Raw genomic sequence first — 24,526 nt, 5'->3', positions numbered from 1 at the left:
TGAGTTTATAAGTTTGATTTTTTTTTCTTGGCTAATTCATATGTGTGGTCGATCCTAGAGGACAGAGTTCAGATGCTGGATAGTTATCAATCACCGGTTGGAATAACTTTACAAAGAATTAAAATTCACTTTTCTCATTTCCAGGTCTAGGTCTGGGCAACCCATGATCGTGGTGCCTGGAGGGTGGTATGAGGGAACATGTGTCTATTCCGAAGCATTCCAAAATTGATTAGTTGTTAATAACATTTAGAATGATTCATCTTTCAACGACTTTCCCGACCTTTTACTATATTTCCGGAATTATCCAGTAATCTGTTTCTCATTAAAATACCCTATTTCTTTTCTTTCTTCTTTACCTACCTCCTTCTTTTACCCTTCTACTTTCTTCTCTTTCTTTTCTATTTCTAAATGAAAGAAAACGGAGTCATGATTGAGAGTAGTCGCTATTGGCACGGTCAATAAGTTGTTTCGATGAGTTTTCTTCGGGAGTCCGATATGGAATAATTAACAATAACAAAAGGTTTATTGGAAGTTACTCTATTGGAAAATAATCTGGATTTCAATCAGTAAGTGATCTTTCGTAATCGTCCTCGTTAAAGAAAGTTAATTTGTAGCGACTCCTCTCCAACTCTACATTAGCTTTTTTTATCTTCGTTTACTACTACAACTTCGTTTTTTTTAACGGTTTTCTTTCAATATTGGCTAACCGTGACAGGATCTGTTGCCCTGGAAACGGCGGTTTCTATGGCAACGGACAAGACGTTTTCTTTCAATTTTGGCGACCGTTGACATCGGACAGTTACCATGGAAACAATTGTTTTCCCTGGTAACGAATCTGAAATTATTTATTAAACACTGTTTAGGATCGAGCACATATTGACTTGGCCACAAAAGGTGCATAATTAAAAGGTCATGGTGAGATTAAATAATTAGAGTCATTGGCTGTTCTGCTATCTTTGTCTCTCTCTGTAGAAAGGGGGAAATGAAGGAATTTGTCAAAGTAAATTCTAAAATTTGAAAATGCTGGAAGTTGACCCAAGGAGGGAATTAGATAGGAGTCCCTTAATTTATGAATAGTACCTGAATAATAAGTCTTGTTAGTTGATAAGTATATAATTGCATGTGTTTATATTGTGTCTTTTTGGGTGTAAGCTATGGCAACCAATGGAGAAGTCGTATCACACGAGAACGCGGAAGTCTCATGTACACAATGTACACCTTGTCTCAAAAAGGTTGAGCGCATTCTTTACTGGTGTTTTGAGGCAATAATTTTCTAAGTCCAGCTTCGGGTATCTTCGGGAAAAAGTAAGCCAGGTTCGAACCTCCAAGCCAGCCTTTGCAATCGGGAAAAAGTTTGCAGATGTGTTTTTCTTCTTTTAAATATAATAAGACTTGTTACCAAGTGTTTAAAAAAGCAACATTGATTGAAATACTTAATGATACAATATTTCGAAACTTTTTTTTTTAATGTCAGCACATGCTTGTTTGCCATTTAGCTCTCCATACGTAATGGAACATTTAAATACGTTAAAGAATCTTTCCATATGTAAAAGAATGCTCAAAGTTAAGAAATAGAACATAATTATCGCCTGAGTACTAAAATAAAAGTCAAAGTAGAACAGAAACAGCGTTTGTAATGGATATGAATGTCATAATTATCTTGAGATCCGTTATACATCGCTAGAAGCATAATTCTAGAAGTCCTTGCGTTAGCTCATTGGTAAGCTGTCGGATTTCAAACCATAAGGTTTTGAGTTCGAATCCCGTTTAGGTTAATCCTTTTTTTAAAATTATACTTTCCGCAATGCATGAAAAATTATATAAAATAATTACATTAGAATACATAAGTTGTGTATATATAACATAATCATTGCAGAACATAGTAATTATTATGTTTAAAATATAACATCTGAGATAATTTTCACAGTAGGTCGGTATTATATATGAGGATGTAAATACAACTTAAGAAACTCGTTCAATAGCAATAAATAAATCATGTAGTGTATTTATTTGCAGCTATTTGTCATATAGAGGGTAATTCTCAACATTCATAATACAGAATGTCATTTATGTTCTTGAAAAGTTATTCGATGCATAAACAGAAGGTATAAACAGAGAATCCAAAGTCGGAACGCTCACAAAAAAAATTCATGAACCCCAAAGGTCACGTGAGCAGACTGGAATTGTCCTTATGAAGCATGCCACAGCAGAAAGTCTTTACATGGATTTTCAATTCAATTTTTGATATATGCTTTTGCAATGTGGAAGTGGTGATGCCTTCAGTCGCCCTCTCTCGCTCGCTCGCTCGCTCACTCTCTATTTATACAGAATATAAAAGTGGATTTATGTGTGTATTTCAACATAATTCTGATATATCTAGAGCAATTTTAACTATATTTCTTACAGTCTGGAAAAAGAGTACTGTCGGGATACATATCAAAAATGCTAGAAACGGGTCGATATTAGTATCGAATCCATAGTTTCGTGGTCGCTTAGGTGAATGTTTCTACTTTCAATTCAAGTCCAACTAAGCTCCCATTAGCACCCAGGGTGGTTACGTAGCGACATAAATATATCGAAATCATTCGATATTAGAATCGAATCGTAAGTTTTCAGCGCCGCTAACAGTGCAGCATTTCCCATTAGTCCACCATAGTCCACATTTCACATTAGTCCCATTGCCTAGAGGGCAACATATTTGCAGAGTGCAAAGTTTAAAACTTGAATAATATTTTATTTTTTTCCGTATGAAAAAGTTATAAATCAAGAGCAAATATACTATTTCACGAACAATCCTCTTTTACTATTCTTAATATGTTTAATAATAACGTAAGAAATCTAATAGTAATTCAGAACATGTTTCACAGTTGTTATTTTTTGTTACATAGTTGTAGCTGTAGCATGTAGTGAGTGGAATTTAACTGTAATAGATTCACTAATTAACCATATTCGAATTAAGTTTTATTTTTAAGTTCGGGATGAAGGGGCGGAGAAATATGTAGTTATTGGGGGCACCGAGCTTTTCTACATTTTACTTTCAAGATCTCCATTTTTCTTTTGTCATTTGTTCCTAATAAAAACAGTTCAGTCACTTTTGGATTGTCATAGGATAGTAGGAGTTGGATTTTGGGATGCAGCCTGTGAGATTCTAAAGGAGCTAACTGCTTGAAAAAGTATTTTTGAATCATCTGTAACATATGAAATAAGGATATGTATCATAAAAAATTGAAAGTAACTATGTCTGCGTAATCATCACGGTCAAATTGCAAAGTCAAATAAATTGACGTTTGGTATATAATCAGGCTCCAGTCCCAACTGGGAAGTTATCATACGCGTGTCACTTTCATTATAATACATATCCTTAGGGGGAGTAGAAGTCCGAATTTTTGCGAAAAATTGAGTTGAGTTGAGTTTAGTTTAGCGTCCCTTTCAGCAGCGAGGCTATATGAGACGTGGACCTACTGATTAACGTGGAATCCGAACCACATGAGCGAAAAATTGAGTATCTCACAAGCCGTTCAACTGAGAGCTGAAATTCAGCATATAACTCTTTATTAAAAATAAAGAGAATATGTCCTGGCATTTTTTAAAATTATCTTTTATGAGCGGGGGGACGGGGGTGCATTTTCTATATATTGGAAATTGGTAGTGGGTTGATTTGTAAAAATAATCGAAAACGATTGATATTAGTTGAGAAACAAATTGAGTAATGCAAATTAAAGTTCTTTTTGAATTTTATACCCACTGCTTTCTATTTATAATTGCTGAAGCTGGTGTTTAATATATGGAGCGTTCCGAGCATAAGGCAATCAAGCCATAAAGTTAGAGAAAAATGGCCATAAAATTTGTATTCTAAACTTAATTACATGGGCATTTTCAATTAGTACGGCATGCTTAATTATATAGAAAATTAGTTTCTCTCTCTCTGTTTTTTTTACGTTGGTCTACTTTTCCTTGATTTGAAACTTTCAAATTTCACCCTATTTTCTACTGAAATGTGTCTGTAAGGCAACAAAGAAATAATTATATATGATAAATTTAAATTCATTTTAATTTGGAAGATGAGAAACACTTTGCCATTATATATCGTAAAGGTCAGACCCACCAGTATTGTAACAGAGAGGTGCTTGAGCCATTAACGGTAGAAATTCAAACTCCGATAAGTGATAATTTCACAGTCTTGTTTTATTACAAGTGTAACCTCTTTAGCCAATGGAGAGGAGGACGTGGGCCATCGGTCAGAGTTGATGTCGATGGGTTTTGGTGGGCGGAGTTGGTCACAATGGTTCAGAGTGGTTCATAGTTGGTGGTGGGTCAGAGTGGATCACGATGGTTGATGGATCAGAGTGGGCCAATGGGGCATTTGGGTGGTGGGTGATAGTGGGTCATGGTGGGTCGTGGATCAAATTTTCATTGACCCACACCATCTCTGGTTAAAATTGTACTAAAGATAAGAGGCACCGAAGATGCATGTCGGCTATTATGCTCAAATTTTGCTCATGGATAGTACTCCACCAGGAAGCAATAAATCTGAAACGGTTCACGGTATCACCTTCTAGAACTCGAGATGTAGGGGTTTGTCTGATTGGCTAAATTAAGACGTCAATGATTTATCCTTCAACAACCAAGCTTTTTATGATCGTTTCCGTGGGGAAGTCAGAAGAACACGTGCCTAGTAATCGTAATATTGATAGTTTGCGTCCACCCCGGGTATTTGTTTTGTGTTTTTTGATTCACCTAAATATAAACAAATCACACATATAGGCATTTTGACATATTTTGGGAGAGTAATTTTGTGGTTCGTTGGCGTTTCATCGCGTCTCTGCTGCTGGTAGTAAAGTTTTCAAAATGGAACTTGGGCCACCACGGATCGTCGCTGCGGGGCCACCAATTTCTGGCGAGAGGTCAATAGTTGACCATCTGTAGTGCACCGACGCTTACAGCTTAGAGTAATGAACGATGTCTTTGCCTTGTAGAGTTCATGACTACCGACGTCGGCAGTCAACTAGCTTTTAGTATTTCTTTACTAACCATCTATTGTTCATGTTTGTACACGGTGTTGTCATAATAATAATAATAATAATAATAATAATAATAATAATAATAATAATAATAATTGTTATTATTATTATTATTATTATTATTATTATTATTATTATTATTATTATTATTATTATTATTATTATTATTATTATTATTATTATTATTATTATTTGTAGTAATAGTAGTATAATTGATGATAGAATAATTATTGTCTATGTATTGTCCAGGTAGGACTACACACAGGATTTTGCTCGTTTTGGTTCGACTTGATTCTAATCCGAGTCGAGTTGGAAGATATTTTTCGCGCCGAGTCCAAGAGTAGACCTCAAAGATGTCTGTTTCGAGTCGAGTCGAGTTTCAAAGAAAAGTCGTTCGTGCCCATCCCTACTAATGAGAGCTTAATCGGAGTTAAGCGAAATTGAAAGTCTCACTATTTATCTAAGCGACCCCGAAAACTGAATCTAATATCGATCATTTTCTACCAATCTTTTATATGTATCCCCCTCCCATTCACCATAGATAACCCGACAGCACTCTTTTCGAAACTATAAGAAATGTGGTTAAAATTACTCTAGGCCAGTGGTTCTCAATCTGATTCCTATCACGATCCCCTTTTATCACACGCTCTTGCCAGCGACCCTTTTATACTTTGTTTTATAATAAGCTTGTGTGGGATTTTTAACATACCTATTTCTATAATAGTAGAATCCATTTTTTTGTTTATAGTGAACAGTGCCATGGAAAATCAGCGTCCGGGGCGAGAGTATAGTACGATGTCACCGTATATATGAGTGACGTCGACAGACTAGCTAAGAAGCGCCACCATGGTTGGCACGAAGCTCAATAACATTTTCAAAATAAACCCTACCTTTCCTTAATTTTGAGCACATTTTATTACGTTTTTCCTTCTATTTTCTCCATGTGCACATGCACTTTCCTAACATGAGTAACACACTTCCTCCGAAATGTGTGGCCCCTTTTTTCGGCGCCCGGCACTGACAGTGGATACAGTAACTGTAATATCTATATTCCCAACGACGAAGGTGCTGGTTCAAGATGGATGTTAAACTCCTTCATTGAAGAGGCCATTAACGTATCCGATCTAAGCCCACAACTTCTTGACCAAATAATAGAATGATCATGCGACAAGTCTTTGCAACTGGTTTTTTGTAACGAAGACTTGGACAAGTTCTTCCTGATGGGGAGAGAAGAATATCCTGGTCTGGGGATTGCTGCTTTAAAAGTAATAATTCCATTTGCTATATCGTACTTGTGCGAAAGTGTGTTTTTTATGGTAAACATTAAAACAAAGATAAGAAATCGCTTATCAGTTGAAAATGGCTTGATAATGTTCGTCATGAAGATTGAACCGGACATTGCTGAACTAGTGAAATTACACCATGCTTAGGTGTCTCATTAGGTTTTAATTTTAATTGTATTTCAATGTGCAGGTTTTGTTGCATGTGTATTTTTCTAGTATTTCTATATACAGTTCTCATTAGTTTTATATCATACCTCTTTGATTTAAATTCATTTTTAAACAACTCTACTAACTAACTAACTCTATGGCCTATGGAACCCGGAGGTTCAATGCCGCGTTCACAAAAGCTCTACACTGACTTCTATCCTTAGCCAATTGGATCCAGTTTCTACTTTGTATTCGTATCTCAGCGAAGTCCATCTTAATATTGTCCTCCCATCTGCGCCTAGGTCTTCCTAATGGTCGTTTTCCGATTGGTCTTCCAGTCAAGATTTTGAAAGCGTTTCTACTTTCTTCCATTCTAGCTACATGACCTGCCCACCTAAGCCTTCTAGACTTGACGACCCTAACAATGTTGGGTAAACCGTATAAATTATGTAGTTCCTCGTTATGAAGTTTCCGCCATTCCCCATTCCCGTTCCTCTTGGGTCCGAATATTCGTCTAAGGATCTTGTTCTCAAATACTTTCAGTCTATGTTCTTCCCTCAAAGTAAGCGACCATGTTTCGCAACCATACAGAACAACAGGCATGATTATCGTTTTGTATATTTTAAGCTTCAAATTTCTCGACAGAATTCGCGACGACAAGACTTTGAACCGAATAGTAACACGAATTCTACACCCTTTGAAAATGTTCAGTAGACTTATTTTTTATTGTTCTTTACAGTGTGTATAAAAAACAAAAGTATGCCTATCAGAACAAAATTAAAAATAATATTTAAAAATAATTTCTGGTATTAGATTCTAACTATATTTATCTCTTCCGCCTATCTTCGCGATCCCCTAGGGGCCGCGGCTCCCAGGTTGAGAAACCCTGCCCTAGGCATACATGAGTTATGTTGGAACATACATACGTACACTTTTATGTGTATAAATGCAGATAAGAGAGAGTTGAGAGAGAGCGATTAAGGAATTACCGCTCTCAATCTCTTCACTTTACTTTTGCGATTCGCGAATTTCTTACGTGACAGTTTGGGGCTAGCTAGTTTTTTGTCTTGGACAGTAGTAACAGACAAAGCTCTACACAGCAGAGGACTTGCCGCCGCTGTGTATATTTTATTACGTGTCTCTGTGATCTTTTGCGCTGGCGCCATTACTGTCTGGCCGTAGTGCGAGTTCCCTTTATACTTTTACCGCTTGCTATATATATTTTATTACGTATGTGATTTTTTGCTGTAGCCATTATTGTTGGAATTAATTGCGACTTCCTTTTATACTTTTACAGCTTGTTTGTATAGCTTATTACGTATGTGTGATTTTTCCGCTGGCGCCATTACTGTCTGACCGTAGTGCGAGTTCCCTTTATACTTTTACCGCTCGCTTTGTATATTTTATTACGTATGTGTAATTTTTCCGCTGGCGCCCTTACTGTTTGGTTATGCTTCGAGTTCCCTTTATACTTTTACCGCTTGCTTTTATATTTTATTACGTATGTGTAACCTTTGCGCTGTCGCCATTACTGTTGCGAGTTTTGCACACCCGATTTGTATATTTGCTGCTTGGTAGCCGTGGACGCTAATGGTGTTTTCATTTATAGATACCGGCACACTTTGTATATATATTTATTATTGTGACTTAAGTAAGAAGAGAAAGTTTACGCACCTTTGATGACACGGCCGCTATTTTGTTGGCTATTTCCTGGTTGTTTGTTGTTGCAGTTGTATATAATTTATGTCCATATCGCAGTGTTGTCTGTAATGAGAATAATTACACTGATTTTTCCATAAATAGGTAAATTTTTCTTTTAGGGATGTTTTGTAGTGTTGCAGCGAAAACTAATTAGATTGTTGTTGACTTTAGTTTAGCGTTTCTTTTAGCAGTGAGGTTATATGAGACGTGGACATATTGATTAACGTGGAATCCGAACCACATGAGCTTCCGCCGGGAATAGAACCCGGGTTGACCACGCCAAAGTTGCGTACGTTAACCGATTAGCCAGGGAGGAGCTCTACAGTGATTAGACTATGTATAGTTACCTATAATATAATTTTTACGTAATGAGACCAAGCCCTAATTATGAATTATACTTTAATTTTTACTAGATTAATTATGAATTTACCTTGAACATTCTTTTATTTATATAATTGGAAATGATCAATATTAATTAACCTATAATACTTATTATATGTATATACTTACGTATGAAGAATTGAGCGTTGCCGATTGTGGTTTTGATGGACGGATTTGTTTTTCCAATATGGCGGCGTTGCGTGATTGTTGAACAGAGGTTCCTCCATAGTAGGACTCTGAAATGCGAATGCGCGCGTTTTGCTTGCATTGTCGTATAGATTGATGGTAATTAAAATTGTGAAGAATTTGGCTGGGCGAAGTTGCATAGTTTAACATATTATTGCATTATGTGATTAATTTATATTATTTTTTGTTTTAGCATGTACTTAATTATTATAAAATTGAAATAATAATAATAGATAACGAGACATTTTGATAAAGAAAGCGGAACCCCACAGTACTACGATATGTACAACTGTGCTGCCATCTATTGGCAATAATTACAACTTTATTTAACAGCCACGTTATATGGGAGACTGATACAGAATGAAGGGGGAGACTTAAGGTGAATTACATGAGATTTAGATGTACAAGAAAGAGAAGAGAATAAAATAAATAGAGAAAGCTATTATTGTTTATTGAATTGAAGCACCATTTAAGCGTAATATATTAGTTTGTAATGAGGTTATTAAATTAGGTTTAACTGGATACGTATGCACTTTGTAGGGTTGTTTATTATTTATTTAGGATTTTTATTTAATAATATGGTTTGTAGAAGTATATTGAATTGCTATAAAATAGAACAAACTTATATTTTATTTGTATAGATGTATTTAAGATTATATTCGGGTGCAGTTTTAGTATTGGTTTGCGTTAACGTAGTGAATGTGCGGAACGGCACACGATGGATTTGGAATGGGTGGAGTATTACAATTTACACGTTGCTTGGGAATTGTTTAGTATTGGTTTGCATTGATGAATGTTGCACATATTGAGGAAATGCTGAAGATTGTATTTATGCTAATTGGCACTACGATTTCCATTTGAAAGAATTAAATAAATAATAGCTTGAAAATATTTTAAATTGGATTACGGTATGGAGCATAATATTTAAGTATATTGTATTTACTGCGAACTAGAGTATTTATGTAGCTGCTATTATAGAATTAACAAGTACCAGAGATAATTATATTGTTTTTATTTACCATGTATTGAATTATAAGAATATATATTCCTTATAATATTTGATAACAGTTGGGAAGCTTTATATGGTGATTGATTTTTACGTGTGGAACTGATTTAATTTGAAGCAACAGCAAATACATTTGACAGATAATTGACGTATTTGCAACTATTGAAATGGGTATAAAATGCTTTATGTATGTAAAAATATTTAATATTTTTTGTTTGTAAAGTATGAGACAATTTTAACTGCTAATGTATAACATTACAGATAGGGTTTTAAGCTATTTTAGAATGAGCTTAGGAGATAACAAAATTATTATGGAATGAGACTAGCATGATGCATAGGGAAGATGACATGTGGAATGTTTGGGAAAGTTTTATTATTTTAGGAAATAATATATTAATGAATACAACGGGTAATATTTTTAAGAGAAACCCATATTTTAGTATTGGTGTACTATTGAAAGCATGAATCAACAATTTTGAAGGCATAAGACATAGGCAAAGACTTGTATTTACTGGTGTTATTGTTTTACGTTTACCGGAGAGGATGTTGCTGCCATTATGTTAAAACAGTTTTGAATAGATTTGAATTATTGGAATATAGTATTTTTTATACTTAGGGACTTATTTATAAATACAACTTACGAAATTAGAATATTATCGATTGAATTATTTACAATGTATATAATTATTTATATTTTAATGTTATTGACTAGTTATTTAAAATTTAGACGAATTGTACTTTTAGTGCTGGAATGGTATATTTATATTGGTATAGATTATGTACTAATACGGAACACATTGATTAGCATACAACTCTGCAGATTATATATTTGCGTAGACGAAATTATGAAAACTGTTGATTTTTAGTATTCAACGCACTTACACGAAAATAATTGTACAATTAGAAATTGTTGAAAGTTTTGAATGGGCAATTATGTATATGCGTGGTGTAGTACAAGTATTTGGAATATACGTATTGTATTGTGTTATCAACTATTGATACAAATAGGCTGAAGGATTTACGTAGTATCTGCGTTTGCGACAATATAAAATGTTATGAGAATGACATGATACCACGTGATTGTCAGACTTGCATTATATAGTAATTAGATTTATGTTTTATTAAGATATAGAGGTACATATTACGCATTAATATAGACACAGATTGATTTATTTTATTTTAGGCATGAAAGAGAAACTCCATATATTGGCGTTGACTGTGGAAAAACAGAGACGTGTGTACATTACAATTTTCCATTAGTATCTGAAAAGTTACACAGAATATAAACCTTCATCCAGCCTATGAGGTGGGTGCTCTTTGACTTGGCTATGGAGGCGATGCAATTTATGTTTTTTTTTTTTTTTTTTTTTTTTTTTTTTTTTTTTTTACTGTTTTCCGCAGACGATAACGTCGTCTCTTCGGGAGGGACTTAAATTTAATTTCAGTAATAAGTGGAACACATGTATGGGCTATGAGGTTTTCTAACAACAATAATAAAGAAGCTCACTTTATTCATACATATAGGTGAATTATTATTGTTGTTGTAATCATGGCAGGAGACACAATGATAAATACACAGAGCCTAAGTAACATCAAAATGAGACTACAATAATCATAAGTTTGAAAATAGCAATGAAAACAAACAAGGAAGGAATATTATGAAATCTGAGTGGTCGTAATGTTATGATGATGAGATGAAGTGCATGGACGCCACAGTTCACAGGGCAATGTTAGTAGTCACAAATGAGGTTATCTTCTGTGTTGGGGCTACTCAACACTGATGAGCGACATGGGGAAGCCCTTGTTAGAATGAGAGTCACTGTGCAAGCGATGGATAAACGTGATGATTGAATTCTGGTGGATGATATGATTGAAAGAAATGTTGATCCGGATGCTCTGGATGTTTCTGACTATAGATTGTAAGTAGATGCTGTAAAGGCGTATAAGCATACTTAGGAGGAGTGGAAAGACTGGCATCAATGTGTATGGTTTCTAGGAGGGTGTGATGCTGAGTTGTCCATTTTTTATCTATGTACCTAGAGCGGAGGTCTTCAAGATGTCGAGTGATATGCGGAAAGGTCAGCTTATCGTACAAAAGGCGAGTAGGACTAGGCAAGGTGATGCGGTAGGCTAGACGTAACACATGCCGTTCGATGATAAGAAGCCGCTTATAAAATTCATCTCCAGCGCTAACCCAGGCAGTGTGGCCATGTGTGAGACACGGACGGAAAAACGCTTTATACGTTTTTAACAATGTGTCAGCATGTAAGCCCCACGTGGTACCGACCAGACGCTTCAATAGATTTAAACGGTTTTGGGCCTTCTCTTTGATTGAAAGAAGGTGTGGTTTCCAGGTTAATTTAGCATCAAAGATCACTCCCAGATATTTAGCGGTAGTACTTGCATGGATGGGTACACCCTGGACTTGAATATTAAGCAGAGATGGATTACGTCTCACTCGACTACGCCTCTTATGCGGAAGGATGACTAACGCCTGTGTTTTGTCACAGTTTAAGTTCAATTGCCACCGACTACACCAGTTGCTGAAAGCATCAATTGCTCTTTGTAAATGGGTATTGATTTGATGCATAGTTTGACAGCAAGCGAGCAGCGCTGTATCATCCGCAAAGGTGAAAGTGTAAATCGGTTCTGGCATAACAGGTAGGTCACTAACAAATAGAATATATAATAAAGGTGATAAAGCTGAACCTTGTGGGACGCCAGTGCAAGGAAAGATTGGAAAGGAGAGACTGTTATTTATTGAAATATATGCAAGACGGTTGGTGAGAAAGTGATACACTATCCGAAGATAGGCCGCAGGAAGACGAAAAAAATGTAATTTATAGATAAGACCATTGTGCCACACTCGGTCAAACGCCTTTTCTAGGTCGAAGAGAAGTAAGCAGGAAGGTGCTGTTTTATTATAATGATTCGTGAGAATAGTAACTAGACGTAAGAGATTATCGAGGAGGCTGTGATTAGGTCGAAAACCGGCTTGGTGTGTAGGCAAAAGATCATAGGTTGACAAGTGGTGATGAAGTCTGCGAACGATTATTCGTTCAAATATTTTGCCTAACGTTGACGTCAGTTGAATTGGCCTGTATGATGCTGGGTCTGACTTTTCTTTATGTGGCTTAAGAAACATGAGTACTTTGGAAACCTTCCAATCGGGTGGGTAATAGCCGGTGCGGAGAACGAAAGTATACAGCGACGCCAAAATGTGGAATAAAAGAGCTGGACCTTCCTTAATGTGACGGTAAGTGATACGATCGAAGCCAGGCGCAGTGTTCTTTTTGTGGCGTAGGACCTCGGTAATGTCTAGTGGAGTTATAGGTGCAGTCAAAGGATTCTGATCGTCCAGAGTATGATCCATATTGATTCTTAGGTACCCATTATGAGGGTTGCTGTACTTCGCAACACGTTGATAGAGATTGGACCTGTCTCGAAGCGGGACTTCTGGTGTAAAGGTGGTTTGAAGAATCCGGGCAAAAGCATTAGCTTTCTCTGTATCTGTGGTCAAGGCAGTATTGTTCTCCACTAGCGGATAGTGAGGTGCACTGGTTTTCCCAATAAGACGGTTGAAATGTTTCCAGTAACGTGTTGGATGACTTTCTGTGGCTAAAGTGTTGACAGTTCTGATCCAGTTACGTTTCTTATACGCTCGGATGTAATTTTGCACCATTCGAAGATATTGGCGATGGAGGCGTAGGGTGACAGCATCACGAGTGCGTAGGTATTCCTTGTATGCAGTCCGGGCTAATGAAATGAATGAGAGGTACTGAGGGGGTAATTTAGGCCTGTAGAGATTTCTGGTGGTAACAGGAATGAAGAGTGCACTGGCGGTTTGAATGCTCGTAGTGAGTTTGCTTAGCGTAGCGTCAAATGATGTGATATCGTTTGGAAGTGGAACACCAGCTAGCGTATCCGTTAAGTCCCTCCGGTACTCTATCCAATTAGCTCGGTCAAAATTTGGCTGGGTACAAAGAGCTTCCGGTTGTGGTTTCTTGGCGGTAGGAAACTGTAAGTCTACTTTGATAGGATCATGGTCACTACCTATTGAATCAAGAACAGTGATCTCGAGATACGGCATGATACTAGAAGACGCAATTACCACATCTGGAGTGGTATTTGAAGATGGACGGGTTGCTCTAGGTATAGCGCAAATTTCGCTATTCGTATGCGAGTGGATAAAATTAGAAAATGCACGTTTCTCAGCATCACTTCTGCTGTGGTAGTTGATATCAGCCATGATAATATAATAGCGGAAGGTAGTATCCAGATAAGTGAAGAAGCAAGTTGGTATGCGAACATGGGGACGAATATATATGGTAGCTACAGTGATTGGTCTGGCTTTAAAGTAAATAGTAACGATATTATGTTCCGGAAGACGTTCGGAAAAGTTGTAAGTAATGATTCGACTTGGTAGTTTATGTTGGATCCCTATAGCCGTTCCGCCGTTTGCTCGTTGCCCTGGAGGGCCATCGTGGCGGGTGAAATCATAACCTGGAAAATAGACAGAGTGCTTCGGTGTCAGGAAAGTCTCATTCAATAGAAAACTATGTATCTGATGTTCACGTAAAAGAGCAGTGAGAAGATCTTTCCTGGTACATAACGACTGGATATTTAGGTAGAGTAACGTTATAAGAAGACTCCTATCCATGGTGAAAAACTATTAAACTTGGGTTGTGACGGGATTGATTTGAAAATGGACGGTCTGACCGGAATAAGTCGCCTTGACATCGAGGTGATATAACACTTTGGTCGCATGAATGACTTGAGCGACTATGTGGGCTCGCAAGAACGGATGGATATTTTGAAGCGTGAGACTGAAAAAGCGAATCATATCTTCAACAGTAACTGGTTCACGTAGAGAATTATGTGGGGGCACTGGAGCATCAGGAGTGCGTAAAGGCACAACTAGTTCCGGTTTCGTAGGCTCTGCTGGAGGTTTGGCTTTGCACTTATAGCTGTAAGTAGGGTGCTTTTCGTTACAGGTATTACATTGTGGCGGTGCTGTTCCATTCGGACAATCTTTAGTGAGGTGAGTTTGACCACAGTAGCCGCACTTAGAATTGTTAGGACAGTTAGCTGTCAGATGTTGATTGTACACTTGGCACTTTTCACAACGGATCGGGAGTGGCGGAGGTGTACGAGAAGGCTCTACCTTATGGCGGCGTTTGAAAATGAAAGCTCCATGCTGTAGCAAGTGATCAATGGCCTGTTGTTCGCTGGTCAGAACTCGAACTAAGTAGGTAGCGCCTGTGTTGTTGCGGATTCGAATGCATTTTTGAATGCTAACCCCTTCAGCTGTAAGCTCCTCTTCGACCTCAGTGTCTGTTATCTCGGGATCGACACCCTTGATTACCACAGATAATAATGGTGGTTTCCTTGGTGGTGGAGGTTGGGCCTGACGTTTTGGTTGCAAAACGGAAATGTTTGCGTTTTTACCAAAAATTTCGAATGAGGCCTTGTTACGTACATGGCGATGAAAATCTGGATTAGTTGATTTCAGTATGACGCCATTGTTCGTGAAGCGAATTTCGGCTATTTCCAGGCGTGGAACGTATTTGACAAGTTGTTGGAAAATATGTTTCGAGTTCTTGAATTTGGTGTCAAAATTAGTGAGAAGAAAATTGTAGATCGGAGTAGTCGAAGGCTGAGGAGGAGCGGTTGGTTTACTAACAGATGGTTGCGTGTCCATAATCAGATCCTGTTCGTCATCGGCAAGATTGGCTGTCTCTGGAGCAGACCCAGAACGGGGGCGCTTGTCAACAGTTTGATCCGAGTTGTCAGATTCCCGCCTAGTGCGCCTACGCTGATCCCTAGGCTGGGGGACCACGGGTGGTAGCCTGTGCATCGGGCCAACGGCCCTACAAAAGTGATGGAGGCGTATACAAAGGTACAGATGATGATCGGATCCCGGTAGCAAGAAATGAGATGAGATGATATGATAACAAAAATACAGGTTTTAACCCTCCAAAAGGCGTATAATCCTTTTGTCGACCCTGTAAAAAGCGTACTTGCACCGATCTCAGAAATACGTGTTGCAATACTTCTTCATCGGAAGGTGCAATAACTGCTTCAAGACAGGTTAGGCTTAACCCAAAGTAAGTATGCAATTTATGCTTAGAGCAGTTAAAATATGGGATTATATATGGGAACTTATATGCGAAAATTTGGTAGACAGAACATTTTTTTGTCATTTATTTAAAAAACTATTGTATAGTTACAAGAGAATTTTGAATCGATTTTAATTTATTTAGGAACTACCATATACAATATTATAATTATTTACGGTGAATGCGGTAGCAACACATGATTGCATGAAAATATGTGGAGCCATCTATTGTATAAATTGGAAAACACAATTATGACTGTACTCGATAGAGGCACACGATGATGAATTACACACTTGTAACATTTCTGATAACTACATAAAATGTTATGAGAACGAGATGATACCACACGAATGTCAGACCTGCATTATATACTAACTAGATTTGTTTTATTAAGATATAGGTGTACATATTATGCGTTAATACAGACACACAATGAATTATTTTATTTGTGCATGAAAGAGAGATACCACATATATGCGTTGACTGTGGAAATGCAGAAGCATGTGAACATTGCAACCTAGCATTGTTATGTGAACTAATACACAAAATATAAACTTTAATGTAGTTTATTGTAATATTTATCAAGAGTTTCATTCCCATCCAATGGATGGTAGGACCGTAGAAGGCAATACCTTTTTTTTTGTGGCTAGAATTTTAGTTTATATCAGTCAGTCAGTCTGTTTATAGCTAGTCATAATGACTAGCACCCTTTTAGAGGGTTACGCCCTCTCTTAGGGAAGAGTGTTGCGTAAAAAGAAGATTTAAGGGATTTTGTGACGGTCTCAGAGAAGTTCTTTATTATAATAATTGCTAAGGTCTTAAGGATCTTTCCGAACCTGAACTGGAGCAACTGATATATCAAAGTAATATGAGTACCTGGTGAGAAGGCATACCATAGATAGATATATTGTGAAATGAGCATGAAGGGTGAGGCGAGGCGTGCTATCACATCACAACACTAAAAGTGTTAGTTCGACAGATGAAATCATCTTCTTGCCTAGGGGGTGCTCTAGTAGACAATGGGAGTTCTGTTAGTAGCAGATGGATTCAGCGTGCAAATGATGGAAATATGAGTGGAAGATGGTCATGAACTTGATAGTCTATGAGGAGTTCCTGGTCTAAGGCGTCAGGAGGTAGAGTGTAGCAGTAGAGAGTATAGAGTAACGATAGCGGTGTAGGGCAATATCGAGATGGAGAAGGATGGAGAGCTAAGTGGTGCATAGTATTCAGAAGTAAAGGGTGTTGGGTGTTATAACGAGAGCATATGTATGTGAGACGTAAAGTTTCAAGATGAAACTGAAGGGTAGGAAACTGAATTCGGTTGTACAAGTCTGCTGTGGGACTAGGCAATTTGACTCGATATGCAATGCGGAAAGCATGTCGTTCTAATACTAATAACTTTTCATAAATTTTGCGGGTGGCCGCAATCCATGCAACGTTTCCGTAAGTCAGTACAGGCCGTAAAAAGGCCTTGTATGTGTTCAGAATTGTGTTCGCTTTTAGTCCCCAGGACGTTCCGGTGAGCCTTTTTAATAAGTTAAGTCTATTGTATGCTTTAGTTGTGACTGTTTGAAGATGTTGTTTCCAAGTGAGATGTTTATCGAATGTGAGCCCCAAGTAAGTTACAGTTGATCGTGCCTGGATGGGAGTTTGGTCTACTTGTAGTGAAAGGCAGTTAGGATTTCTTCTGACTCTTGATGTTCGTTTCGGAGGAATGAAGACAATGGCCTGCGTTTTTGTGGCGTTGATCGTTAGCTGCCATTTGTCGCACCAGCGAAGAAAATTGTTAATTGCTAACTGTAGAGCAGTGTTGATGGATTGGATAGTAGGTCCTAAGGCAAGAAACGCAGTGTCGTCGGCATATTGAAATAGGTGTATTTTATCAGGAAGTGGAGGCATATCGGCAACATAGAGAAGATAGAGAAGTGGCGACAGAGCCGATCCTTGAGGTACTCCACAGTGAAGGAAAATAGGATGTGAGAGGCAGTTATTTATTGAAACATATGACAGACGGCCGAATAAAAAGTTGTATATCAGTCGTATATATGGAACAGGAAATCGAAGATGAGCTAATTTGTATATAAGTGCGATGTGCCATACCCTGTCAAATGCTTTCTCGAGGTCAAATAATACAAGACATGATGGTTTGACCGAGTTATAGTGTTGTGTAACCATGGTGGTTAAGCGAAGTAGCTGATCGTTGATCGAATAACCTGGGCGAAATCCTGCTTGATGTATGGGAAGTAACTGGCGTCTTTCTATGTATACATGAAGACGTCTTACGAGAATACGTTCTAGGATTTTACTAAAAGTAGACGTTAATTGAATTGGGCGGTAGGATGATAAGTTGGCAGGAGGTTTCTTTGGTTTTGGAAACATTAACGTCTTAGAAGTTTTCCAGGTGACAGGAAAATAGCCAGTTCGCAGAATGAAAGTAAAAATCGTGGCTAACAGAGTAAGCAATATAAGCGGGCTTTCTTTTATATGGCGATAGGTTATTGTATCAAAGCCAGGTGCACTATTTCTTTTGTTGCGAACAACTGTACTGATATCTTGAACTGTGATTGGCTCGGTTAGAGGTTCATTTTGCGGAAGAGTATGAAGGGCATGAGGTTGTAATGAAGGAGAAGATGGATTGACTGTGTCAGCTGGATGTCTATATGAAGATGTGGAACTGAGTGGTGTGAAGATGTCTTGGAGGAAATCAGCGAAAGCGTCAGCTTTGGCGGAATCGGTTTGTATAGGTAAGTCACCATTTAATAATGGATATGGTGTTTTAGCATGTTTTCCGCAAAGAGCATTAAAACGTTTCCAGTACTTGCTAGGATGAGTGACGTCCGAGAGTGAATTACAGGTTTTAACCCAACTCCTTAGCTTGTAAGCACAAATGTAATTCTTGACCATCCTCTGAAGTTGCCGGTGATGACGGAGTGATTCTGGATTTTTTGTACGTTGATAGTCTCGATAAAACTGTCGAGAGCGAGTGATAAATGTAAGATATTCTGGTGGCAATGTTGGTCGATAAGGCGTTGATGTAGTTACTGGTATGTAAAGTGAACTTGCTTCTTGGATTGAAGTTGTGATGGTATGAATGTCATGATACAGTTCGACTTCTGATGTAGGAGGTTTTAATGGCTCTATTGCTGCCGATAGATATGTTCGGTATTGTTCCCAGTTGGCTTTGTCAAAACGGACGCTAGTTCTCTGAAATTCTGGAGAGGGAGACGTATGTTGAGTACGGAGGAGCAGTTTGATCGGAACATGGTCACTTCCTAATGGATCGAGAACATCAATATGGATTTGCGAAACGAGATTAGCAGAAGTAATGACAATATCTGGTGTGCTTTGTGATTCAGGCCTAGTGGGTTTTGGAAGATCATGAATGATACCAGTCGTGTGAGTTGTGACAAAGGTTTGAAAGTTAGTTCGGTCTCCTTGTGATCTGCTGTGCATGTTGAAATCGGCCATAATTATGAATCTCTTATAATTATCGGAAATGTATTGCACGAATGCAGTAGGTAGCGGCTTTCCAGGTCTGATATAAACAGTGGCAACAGTTATGGCTATATTACGGAAGTATAAAGTAATTATAAGATATTCAGGCAGATCTGGCAGCCTACAAAAGTGTCGTCGTGATGGGATACGTGGAGAAAATCCCACGGCTGTTCCACCATTTGCACGCTTCCTAGGAAGAGTATTATCTTGTCGAATTAGTGTATATCCAGAAAAGTGACAAGTCATAGAGGGAGTGAGAAAGGTTTCGTTAAGGATAAACACTGCAGCTCTTTCCTCCAGTAACAACGCTTCGAATAAAGATTTATTCTGCCAAATGGATCTAATATTGAGAAATAGAAAGACTATATCCATGATGAGTAGGTTAGACAGTAGTTTCCAAAGGTGATGTGTGAAAATAGACATTTTGACCAGAATAAGTAGCATGAAATGTAACATGGAATATTTCTCTGGCTGCGTGGGTGATTTGTTTTAAGACATGCGAACGATGAAATGGCTGAATATTTTGAAGAGTGAGCGTTAGAAAAGCAAGCATATTGCGCACTGTTATAGAAGAGTCCAGTGATGGTGGAACGTCTGCAGAATAGTTATATGTATGTAATGGTGCCACGTACTCAGGGTGAGCCTCGGTAGGGGCAGGTTTACCCTTGCACTTGTAACTATATGTAGGATGTTGTTCGTGGCAAGTGTGACAATTCGGTGGTTGTTGTAGATTTGGACATGTACGAGTGGAGTGTTCACCAGAACAGTAGCCGCAAACAGTAGTATTTGGGCATGTTGCGGTAGAATGTTGATTATATGTCTGACATTTCTCGCATCGAAGTGGTAGTGGTGCTGGTGACCGTGAAGGTTCAACTCTGTGTCTTCTGTTATAAATGTATGCTCCATTAGTCAGAAGAGAATCAATGGTGGTTTGAGAAGGAGTTAGTACTCGAACCATGTACGTGGGGCCTGCAGCGTTTCTAATTCGCATAACCTTCTGGAGTGTGTGTCCTTCGTAAGTAAGTTCCTCCTGAATTTCGTCATCGCTATAAGAAGGATCAACACCGCGAATCACCACGGAAAGGAGCGGAGGACGGCGAGGTGGTGGTATTTGCTTGCGTTGAGATGCATTAAGGTTGGTAAGTTTAGCATCTTTGCCGAAGGTATCTATAGGTACTTTGTTCTTTATAGTGCTAAGCAAGTTTGCATCTTCTGTTTTGAAAATGAAGCCGTTCCTAGTCTTGACTATTTCCTTGAGTGAAGCACGAGGAAGGTACTTGCGCAATTGTATAGCAACTTGTTTCTCAGTGGAGAAACGTGAATCAAAATTAGTCAACAGAAACGAGTAAATTGATGGTGATGAAGAGCGAGGTAAAGCTGGAGCCGCAGTAGAATCTGTTTCCATATCCGTAGTGTTCTCCATTCTATCTGATGCAGTGTGTGCTTTCTTTGCAGGTGGTGAAAATTGCAAGCGGTTAGAATAACTTTGCTTGATGGAAGAGCGGGAAGCCACAGACGTAACAGAGCTTTGAGATGAGCTTCTGGTACGACCAGAAATAGTTTGTGACTGCACCTTGCGTTTTTCCACCTTAGTGGAGCAACCAGGAGGACCAGGGATGATACTTGGTAAAGTATGTTTGCTCATTGTGCGTTTGCCTTGATCGATGCCATTGTCCGCCATAGTGAAAACCGTCTGGTGGGCTAAGCCCGAGTATGAGATGATGCCAAATAAACCGTAAAACCAAGAGGAATAGCAAAGTCGTCGAAAGGTAAGACCAGTTAGGTGTGTTAGCCTCCGTGGAGGCTTAAAATCAACTCGACGGTTGTTTCCTTGAACCTCAAGGAGGCAAGTAATCCAACCGTATTTAGAAGTTCGCGATTAAATGGGATGGAAATACTAGTGACTTGCTTATTTTTCTCCGCCAGCTACGGATACCCTATTTTTTTACCTGGTTAGAGATTCCAGGTGGCCAGTTCGTAGTTTATATTTATGACACTTAAAATATGAGAGTATATATATGAGAACGTATATGCGAAAAAATTTGTAGACAGAACTTTTTTACTTATTTAAGAATGCTGTGTAGTTACAATAGAGAATTTTGAACCCGATTTTTAATTTATTTAGGAACTACCATATAAAATATTATAATTATTTACGGTGAATGCGGTAGCAATAACAGATTGCGTGAAAATATGTGGAGCCATCTATTGCATAATATGGAAAACACGATTATGGGTGTATTTGATAGAACTACCCGGTGATGAATTACACACTTGTAATATGTGTGATAACTACATAAAATGTTATGAGAACGAGATGATACCACACGAATGTCAGATTTGCATTATATACTAACTAGATTTGTTTATTAAGATATAGGTGTACATATTAGGCGTTAATACAGACACACAATGAATTATTTATTTTGGCATGAAAGAAAGATACCACATATATGCGGTGGTTGTGGAAATACAGAAGGATGTGAACATTGCAACCTAGCATTGTTATGTGAACAAATACACAAAATATAAACTTTTATTGGAACTTATACGTTTGTTGTTCGTTTGTTTGTTTATAGCTAGTTATATTGACTTGTACCATTTTAGAGGGTTATGCAGTTTTTAGGGAAGAGTGATGTATAATTGGAGGATTTAAGGATTGTGTGATGTTTCATAGAAGTTTTTATTACATTATAATAATTGCTAAGGTTTTAAGGATCTTTCCAATCCTTAACATTTGCTAGGAAATTAACGAGGAAATTGCAGTTAGTGTAGTATTGTATAGAACTGGAAGAGTAGAAATATGGAAAGAATAATGAATATGTACTGATAAAGTATATTATACCTGTATATTGTGAATGATGAGCATGAGGGATGAGGCGAGGTGTGCTAGTATATCACAGCACAGAAGTGTTAGGCAGATGAAGTTTTTTTTTTTTTTTTTTTTGCCTAGGGGGTGCTTAAGCTTTTAATGTAGATAATGGGAACCCTGGTAGTGGTAGATGGATTTAGTGTACAAATAATGGAAATATGAGTGGCAGATGATCATGAACTTGATAATTTGGGAGACCCTAATGGTCAAAGGGCTCAGGAGGTAGATTGTAGCAATAGAGAGTATAGACCAATGATAGCGTTGGAGGATAATATTAACATGGAGAAGGATGGAGAGCTAAAAGGCACATAGTATTTTAAAGTAAGGGGTCGTGGGTTATAACGAGAGCATATGTATGCGAGACGCAAAGTTTTAAGATGAAAATGGAGTGTAGGAAACTGAATTTGGTTGCACAACTTTGCTGTAGGACTAATTAGTTTGACTCGATATGCAATGTGGAAAGCACATTGTTCCATCATTAATAAGTTTTTGTAAACTGTGTGGATGGTTTTAACTCATGCAGCATTTTCGTAAGTTAGCACAGGCCGTAAAAGACGCCTTGTATGTATTTAGAATTGTGTTTGCTTTCAGTATTCAGGACGTTTGCCGACACTTTTTTTTTTTTTTAATAAGTTAACTTTATTGTATGCTTTTTTTTTTTGCGATTGTTTGAAGATGTTTTTAACTGAGATGTTTAGTGAATGTGACCATTAACTAAGTTACACTTGAATGTGCTTGGATGAGAGCTTGATTTAGTTTTAGGGAAAGGTAGTTAGGATTTTTTTTATGGATTTTTGATGTTTTACGGAGGAATGATGATGATAATTTGTGTTTTTTGTGGTGTTGATTGCTAGTTTTTATTTGCTGCACCACTGAAGAAAACTGTTAATTATTATCTGTAGAGCAATGTTGATGGATTGGATACTAGATTTTAACGCAAGAAAAGATAGTGTTGGTGGCATATTGAAAGATTTGAAGTTATCAGGAAGTGGATACATATTGGGAACATAGAGATCTGGTGACAGAGCAGATTTTTTGAGGTACTCAACAGTGAAGGAAAATAGGATGGGAGAAGCAGTTATATATTGAAATATATGACAGGCGGTTGATTTAAAAACTTGTATATCAGTTTTATATACAAGATAGGAAATTGAAGATGAATTATTGTGTATGCAATTGTGTGGTGTTTACTTTGTTAAATATTTTTTGAGTTAAATAATACAAGACATGTTGGTTTGATCTAATTATAATGTTGTGTAACCATGGTAGTCAAGACCGGTAGTTGATTGTTGATCGAATATCCTGGGTGAAATTTTGCTTGATGTATGGGATGTATTTTGTGTTGTTATGTATGCATACAGACGTTTTACTATAATACGTTATAGGGTTTTACTAAAAGCAAACGTTAATTGAATTGTACGGTAGGATGATAAGATGGTATGAGTTTTTCTTGGTCTGGAAACATTAACGTTTTAGAGGGTTTCCAGGTGACAGGAAAATATCCAGTGTGCAGAATGATAGTAAAAATTGTGGGTAACAAAGTAAGTAATATAAGAGGGCATAGTTTAATATGACGATAGTTTATTGAATTAAAGACAGGGGCACTATTCCTTTGTTACGAATAACTGTACGGATATTTGAACTATGAATGGTTTTGTTTGAGATTTATTTTGCGGAAGAGTATGAAGGATATGAGGTTGTAATGAAACAGAAGATGAAATGAATGTGTTGGATGGATGTCTATATGAATATGTGGGACGGAGTGGTGTGAAGAAGTCTTGAAGGAAATTAGCAAAAGCAGCAGCTTTAAAAGAGTCTGTCTATATAGATAACGCATTATTTAATAATGGATATGGTGTTTTACTGCTTTTGCAAAGAGCATTGAAATGTTTTCAATACTTGTTAGGATGAGTGACCTCAGAGAGAGTATTACAGATTTATACCAATACCATAGCTTGTAAGCACAGATATAATTTGATTAACCTTTGAACTTTTGGTGATGATGAAGTGTTTTGGATTTTTTTTTTTATTTTTTATACGCTGATATTTATGATAAAACTGTTGAGAGCGAGTGATAAATGTGACATATTTTGCTGACAATGCTGGTCGATAAGTGGATAATGTAGTTACCGGTATGTAAAGTGAACTAGTTTTTGATTGAAGTTGTGATGATATGATTGTTATGATACAGTTTTTTTTTTTTTTTTTTTGATGTAGGAGCTTGCAAAGGGTTTATTGCTCCCGATAGATATGTTTTGTATTGTTTTCAGGTGAATTTATTAAAATGGTCTTTAGTTCTTTGAAATTTGTAGACT

This window comes from Thermobia domestica, chromosome 1 (genome assembly GCF_964235325.1).
Source record: "Thermobia domestica chromosome 1, izTheDome1.hap1.1, whole genome shotgun sequence".
NCBI classification, from domain to species: Eukaryota; Metazoa; Arthropoda; class Insecta; order Zygentoma; family Lepismatidae; genus Thermobia; species Thermobia domestica.
Note: the sequence above shows the minus strand (reverse complement) of the source record.